Genomic DNA, 8001 nt, shown 5'->3' with positions numbered 1-8001 from the left:
ATGATTTCAGCACTTTACCGTAGGGTATTCCTCCCAAGGCTGTCCGTTACATTTACTCTTTTGCTGGAGTAGCCAGAGCTGTCAGAACAGAACTCTATAAGAAACTAATATATCACAGAAAGAAACTAAAAACAACAACAACAACAAAAAACAACAACAAAATAACAAGATGACTTTAATGGGTGCCAGTAGGTTTAGGTTCAAACCAAATCAGATGGAGAGGTGAAACTGTGTTGCTGTGAAATCTAAGATGGTAAATTTTTTAGAAGACATCCCACAGAAAAAAAGATTGATTCCTGAGCCAGTCTTGGGGAGAAAGTATAGTATCTTTGGGACAGGATTGAGTTTGATTTCTGACATCTTTAATCTCTTCAGTTTTAAAATGGCGGTAATCATGCCTAAGAAGGAATAATATATGTAAGGTTAAGAATGATATATGTAAGGTACCTAGCACAGAAACAGCTTGAAATAATGATGACAATGATGACTATTGATAATGTCAGCCTGAAAACTGCCGAAGAAGCTGACATCAGCACATATGACTTTATGAATTTATCCTCACTGGAATTTGAATTGGACTTTCTCACAGGCATAGTTTGCTACTTATTATAGATAATGTCATTCTGCTTCCCCTTTCCCAATTCCCCATGACTTATGCACACCAGCTTTGCCCATCATAATGTTGTATTTGAAACATAACAAACTGCACAGACTTAAAGGTTGAATGTTCATTCAATTAACAAATAATAAGGCCTTACTATGTGCTAAGTGCTGGTGACTCAGTAATAAGTAAAAATATGATTTGATCACAGCTCTTGTGCCACTTTTTCCTGGTAGAGGAAAAAAAGGACAAATAACTACCGAAGTCAATATAAAAATATAACCATACTAATTGCTATTAAGGGAGCTACATGATACTATAAAAGTTAAAATACAGTCTGGGCATGGAAGCTGGGATCTAGAGAAGGGAAAGTTTGAAAATATCTAGTAATTTATAATTATTTGGTTACAATAGGATTTCTGATATCAGTTACTCTTTTGTATAGTAATAAATAGGAGGAAAGATAACACAATCGCTAAACACCATTCTCTTGACAATTGCTTGTGAGGTCATCTGATCTTTCAATTCTTAAATAGGCTTTTCTGAGTAAAATCTCTAGACATTAATAATGTGTCACTAGTCTACTATCAACATGCATCTTTATCCTCAGTTCTGTGGAGAATCAAAGGGCAGACTTGTATTACTCTTTTTTTCTAGGTTCTAACATAAAATGAATCAAGAGCTGCTGCTTTCATTAAGAAAAGTCCACATTGTCCCCTGACTTTTAAATGAGTTATCTTGGGCAAAGCGCTAAATACATCTTAATTTCTTCAGCTTTTTAACCCTATCACAAATATTTAGTGTTTCAAAAGGCCTAGCTATCATTTAATATTATCAACACATTTTCTGGTTAAACAGGCTTGCCTTTGTGTATCTTCTAGTTTATGAAACTCTTTATCCAACCTTTCTAGTTTTTTCCTTCTCTAGTATTTGCAATATCTTTTTTATGCACAAGTGTGGCTCCTTTAAGAACCTCCTGCTAAAAAATCAGCAAAAGAGGAAGTGAGAATCGTTTGGCCTCTCTAAAACCCATGATATTTTCAGACCCACAGGACTAGAAGAAGAAAGCTAAATTGATCAAATGTTAGCAGGCAGCCCGCTTCAGCTCTCCAGTGGTGGAGATTTTTATGTTGTTTAGTGTTACATCACAGCATCTCGAAGAGTGCCCGTTATATAGTAGACACTCAATAAATATTGAATGATTAAAAATAAACTCCAAATTTGATTTGATCATATATTCATTGGCAAGTTCCACGTTGGGATTATAATTCCCAAGTTTCCTTTGGGATTGTAAAAATAGTTCTCAAAATGAAAAACAACACAGAAATTTGCTCTTCTCTGTCTTGGCTACATTCTATTTTCTTCCACCCGTTCACCTTCTTCATTGATCTTTATGTGTGGATTATGTCAAACCTTCGTCCTTTGTAGCTTTATCAACTTCCTATTTCCTCACTACCCTTTAATTTCTCAAATTGAGCTGAAGCTGGGCAGCATGTTAGGCTGGCTTAACTGACCTATGAAGCCCGAGGGTATTGGTTGCTTAACACCATGTCGAGAGCAAGAGTGACTGAGGCAGGAAGGTGCATAATTGGGATGCAACCGCCTGGAGAAAACTAGTCAGTCAGTGCCTTTGAAGACAGCTCTAGAAAGGTTCAAGAGGGGCCACTGCTGTTAGCGTAATTACTATCGAGGAAAGTGGCAATATCCACCGTGAATCAGGCCTTGTTTCCCAGAATAGCTGAGGTTCTAATTGATAACACACAGAGAACACAAGTAAATCAAGGAGGAAAGAAGGCTATTAAATTTAAGTATAAATTACATTAAATGAAAATGAGGAGAAGGAAAATGTGACTTAAGAGAAAGAAATAACTATACTCTGAATCAGTGTCTTTTTTTAATGAGTAATTTATTATAGGATTATGCTTAGTGTTCTATATACATTATCTCATGAATATTTAATCAGTGCTATGGCATAGCATTATTGCATGTCCCTTTGATAAGAAAACTGAGGCTTAGAAAGTTTAAGTAGTGATTGATGGAATCAGGCAACCTAACTAAAACCAAAATTTTAGCCATTCTGGCATTCTGGGTACCTTATCTGAGTACCAGTCATAGCTACAGTATTAATTTTTTCTCAACCATTTCTTGTTGCTCATTGAGCATGATATATTTGTATATGTATTTGGTTCTTTTGAATTCAATAGTTGCTTTTGGATTTGACCTAAAACTGGGTACTTGGACAAAAGAAGTACAAGAGCATTTTTACTAGTTAAATTTGATTAACCTCCTCTTAGTAATTTTAGGTAGAGAAAATGATACTAAATTTAGAAGAAGGAAAATGGGGTTTGAATGTAAACAGAGGCGTTAAATTATGACATGAAAATATCTTGAATGATGCCTGGCACATAATAAATAGTTCATCCTTAAATGTAAATACAAGACAAAACAAAAACCGCCTCAAATCTCTCTTCTTCCACATTTATCTCTTGGAGGGAATAGAGATAGGAAGTAAGACTAGAAGAAAGTGGAGGTAGTATTAGAATCAGGAAGAAAAAGAATCCAGGAGAACATATGTCCAAAGATTCATGATTCCATCAGGTAGGCATTCATTGGCTTTCTCTGTCACCCCTTCACCTACTGCCATCCTCAACTCCTGTCTCAAGTCCAGACGTAAACAGGAATGAAACATGAATCCCTGTCTTCATCTGGAAAAGGTTAACAGTGAGGTTTAATTTTGAACTATGCTACACAGACCCTTCCCTCACCTGGAGTTGAGTCCCACGTTTGTACTCCCTGACCACGACTGGGCAACACTCAAGATTAAGAGTGAAGAGATAGCTGAGTGGGAGACCCGAGAGCATCAGGAGTAAGGAGAAACTTTCCTGACTTTTCCTTTAGTAAGACCAGTCCAAAATGAATCCCATGCTTCAAATGCAGTGAGGGATGAGAAGCACTTTCTGGAGTGCCACAAAGTGCCTGAGACTCTTTTCTTGGTATTTAAAAAGGCCATGAAAATTATGCTCACTTTTATTTGTCAAATATCTATTAGGTTAGAGTGAGCTAGTTTAAATGTGGAAACAAAGATTACAGACTTGTGTCTGACTCCAAAGTCCAAGCTATTATGGACTCCAGTGTCCTCTGTTCAGCCTTTCCTTGCTTTCGGGATGCTGAGCTGAAAGACTGGAGCTACACACTAGTCATGGGGCAGGGAGACAGGACTATTAGCAGTGCCTGGTGTGGTCGTCAATGCCTTGAGTGATGTAGACTATAAATTCCTGTGTACTTCAGATTGCTCAGCACACTCAGGGGCTCGCTATTAATAAAATGTCTTGGTTAATTGAGAGGTTGCCCACAGATGGACTGCCAATTTTTGAAGAATGATACTACAATTAAACAAACTTAATTCAATTTTTCTTTGATGACAGCACTCGAGGATTATGCAATTAGTGCTTCTGTCTCATCATTATGAATATAAATTCTCATCATATCAGAAAATTGTGGAAGCAATGGCTCATGGAGAGCTCATATTGAAAGAATGTCAATGAGCCGGTATTTATTCTCTAAAGGTAACTAACCATTGTGGAGCTACTGCTGGTGGCAAAGGATGTGACGATTCTAGAGGGGATGGGCAGGGGGAGCCTCTTTTAATGTACACACACCATCTACCGTCATTGAAATGCTGCCCACTTGAACTCATTTATGAACTAACAGCATTGACCTCAGCCATCTGTGTTTCTGAGTACTGTGACGAGTTACAAAGAACATCCACTATCCCTGCACAGTGCCCTTTTAAGGTTCACATTTTGCTTGTGCTGCAAATAGTGATTCAAAGTCTGATTTTGAATCTGTGCTGGTGCCAGTTCATTTAAAGGGAACATTCGAGTTTCCATTATAGCTATGGTGAATTAAAATCTAATTGAATTCCAGTGGCATTTAGTAGTGTGTCTAATGTGGGCAAGGTTCTATGCTAGGCGATGTAGAGGTACAGAGATAAAGAATGAAAGTTGGTGCTTGGTATAATCCAAGGGTTTCTGATTGTAGAACTTCTTTTAACCTGGTTCAATGAAGCTCTCAGCAAAGTCCACTGCAGTACAGATGTATGTGAACAAGCCTGTCATTGTGAAATATTGAACTTCCCTCTGTTTTAGTTCACATTAGACCCTGCCAGGAGAACTTTATTTGGGAATCGATCCCAAGAAGCACAGCTGAGAAACTGAGAAAGGTGAGACAGGGAAGAAGAAAAGCCAGTACAAGGTGTATTGATGAGCAGATCCCATCTGGGCAGTTGGGAGCTGATGCGCCTGTAACTACCTGAGGTACTTTGTGGTACACCTGTCAGAATTGTCCTGCCAGAGGATAGGGAGTTGAGACATTTACTGACTCCCAGCCCCCATCAGTTGGAGATTGGTCCTGGGCTTGTCAACTCCATAGCACTTCCCGGTGCACTGAGGCTGAGCTGGCTGTCGGGTGCTTGAGAAAGACTCTGACAGAACAGGGAAGCAGGAACTCCAGGTGTGAGATGTCAGCAGGCTGGAAACCATCTATCCCGGATGCTGGTGAACTCCCCTCAGCCTAGCGGGTTGTTGTTTATTATAACTGTTTCTCTACCATTCAACACAGCCCAGTTCTTAGTATTTACTTCTCTCAGGCAGTTTTGAAGAACCTAAAGCAGACAGTATGTGAGGTTAGTGCATCTTCCTGTCTTTTGTAAAGACCTACCAATGTTACTGAGATTATTCAGGGCATTCTGGAGGGAAAGGGGAAATCGGGGAACCCCTATGTCTTAATTCATGCTGTTATAATAAATTATCAAAAAATGAGTGGCTCTTAAACAACAGAAATTTGTTTCTCACAGTCTGGAGTCTGGAAGTCTGAGATCAGGGTGCCAGCAAGGTCAAGTTCTGGTGAGGGCCCTCTTTCATATTGCAGACTGCCAAACTTGTATCCTCAGATGGCAGAGAGCAGAGAGCTCTCTTGGGTTTCTTTTAGAAGGGCACTAATCCCGTCATAACTTATTCATCTGCCAAAGGCCCTACCTCCAAATACCTTCACATTGGGGGTTAGGATTTAATGTATGAATTTGAGAGGGGGGCACAAACATTTAGCCTATGGTACCCTGACAGTAGCAAGAGAGAAGAGATTCAACCTAAGGGATGCTATAGGCCGGAGGTTCTCAGGTACATCAGAACCTCTTCCTGTCTGTGGCTGTATCCTGGGTAGGTGGCCAGAGCTTAGAAGAGCAACCCCCTGATGCGCCAAAAGACTGGACCTGGGCTCTCAACCTGGCCAGTGCTTCCAGGACCTCACATAAGGCATAGAAGAAGCAGATCTACCCTTCTGAAGTTTTGAGCCCCAGGGCAGTGGCATCTGGGGTTGGGGTAAATGACCAATATAGACCAATAATGATGACTGATGACCTAAGGGAGCTCCCTGATACTTGGCTCTGCATAATGCTCTGAGACTTTTCCAAAACCCTGAAGAGGAAGACCCCCAGAAATGACTGATGTGAATTACTTTATTGTCCCTGTGAATGTGAACTCATAATTGGTTTTAGTTTAAGAAGTAGAGAAAAGCAAGGTTTTATATTTTAGATTTCTGTTGTATCCTAAGGTTTACTTTCTCACGGCCTCCTTGGTTTCTGGCTCCTGAGTCCAACCTACTGCTTCTGATGCAGCTGACATCAACCCAGATATGCAACTATTTCATCACTAACAAAAAAATAAATCTGTTTCACCTAGTCTCTCCCCAGACTTGGGGCCATAGGGAGAAATCACATTATTCGGCAGTCTCGAGCCATCTCCCTGACTATCCTCCTTTCTACATCTCCCCTTTCCTTGGGTAGCAAGAATGGGTTCCTATGCCCACACCGGCTCTTTAGAGTGGTATTTGTTCTGATTTGGTTTGTTCTAATTGGTCGTTAAATATATCCTTCGTTCTTGATCATTCTTCTAGGAAGCAAGACAAATATTTCTCCTTTTCATTTACTTTACAAGTTACTAATGACCATTTCTCTCACAATTTCCTTAAGAATATAGTTCTAGATATAGAAAGTGCCCTTTCCAAAAGGTGTTCTGTTGAATAAAGTTACATACCACATATAAAACAGCCTCCTCAAGGCTTTTCAAGTTGTGTGAGGGAGAACATTATCGCAGAGACACTAGATCCCATTTCATTTTTCTTGGGCACTCAGGAAGACATTCTCTGGCTTCTCTTCTAGTTAGGTTGCGGCTGTGCGATTAGTCTGAGCTATGCACCATGAGCAAAAATGACATATATCACTTTGTGATCTAATTGGGAAAGAAACTACTGTTAGCTTAAAAAAATTACTTAATCTTTTTAAGCTTCAGTTTCTTCATCTTTAAAACAGTATTCTAAGCACCTCAGATTATTGGTTGTCTCCTTGCTACTCTATAAGGTACTGTCTGGCACATAATAAATGTTCAAAAATCAATAGCTTTTTGATGACAGTTATGATATATAGTGATTAAAACCTAAAACAAAATTATTAGTATAAGCATATAAGTGCTCCCAAGCAATTTCAATGTCCATGTTTTTGGTTTTTTTTTTTTTTTTTTGGTTTATATTTAGAACCAATTAGTCATCTGAAGTAATAGAATTGGGAAAGTTATTTGTGGAGTCAATATGTATTTATTTACCAAGGGCACTAATCAAATGTATGAGGTTTAGTTTCTCACTTTGTTGTCATAGAATTGCACGTCGCACTATTTTATGAATATTTTAATCTTTTGCAATCATGCTTTTATCTTTTTGTCATTTCTAAGCTAGCCTACTTTTGCTCCTTTTTTCTCTCTAAACCTGACTTGTTCTCTCACCAACTTATCGTTAAAAAAAAAAAACAAAAAAAAACCAACAGCCTGTTTGTCTTTTTCATATGAGTCCATGTGGCAGCATACCCCGTGTTATGTCCACCTACCTTTTACTTATGCTGGTGATAAGGGTGATGGAGAAGGTAGCAGAGAGGTTGGTGAGGGATGAGACAAGCTGCTTTTTCCATGGGACTGGAAGTTTGGCAGTGACCTTTGTAAAGTGAAGGAGACAACAAGCTAGTTTTGTGTCTGTAGCGTGTGAGTGCACTCTGGAGAATGGCATTTCAAGTGAGTCAGCACAGAACAGTTTTGTCACTTAAGTTCGTGGTGCTGGCAGAACATTAAGGTGTCGACATCCTGTGGCCTTTCAGAAATGCACAATTTGAATTTTGGAAAGAGTTTGCTCCTGTATTTAGGAATTACTCTCAGTCCCTTTTTTTTAAACTTCTAAAGTAAGAAAAAAAAGATTTCTCATCTTAAGGTATGGAATAAGGAATAAGGAATTAATTAAGAGGATAGAGAGGAGGACCACAGTAAAAGGATATCACTCTGAAAGCCGAGGAGGGAAAAGTT

General features: G+C 39.0%; 1 long non-coding RNA gene across 2 annotated transcripts; it reads right to left on the bottom strand.

The window, feature by feature from the left end:
* Window positions 1–3609: 3609 nt before the first annotated feature.
* Window positions 3610–7685, bottom strand: LOC112477910. 2 transcript variants are annotated; one of them, XR_003045669.1, is made up of 3 exons: window positions 7536–7685; window positions 6694–6888; window positions 3610–5264 (listed from the first exon to the last, which is right to left on the bottom strand). It is a non-coding gene; the product is annotated as an uncharacterized LOC112477910 (long non-coding RNA). The 2 variants fall into 2 exon arrangements; XR_003045670.1 differs by having other exon boundaries at window positions 6694–6847.
* Between the last annotated feature and the right edge of the window lie 316 nt (window positions 7686–8001).

This window comes from Pteropus alecto, unplaced genomic scaffold (assembly GCF_000325575.1).
Source record: "Pteropus alecto unplaced genomic scaffold, ASM32557v1 scaffold131, whole genome shotgun sequence".
Taxonomy (NCBI): domain Eukaryota; kingdom Metazoa; phylum Chordata; class Mammalia; order Chiroptera; family Pteropodidae; genus Pteropus; species Pteropus alecto.
The sequence above is the reverse complement of the archived record's forward strand: the minus strand, read 5'-3'. Positions and strand labels throughout refer to the sequence as shown.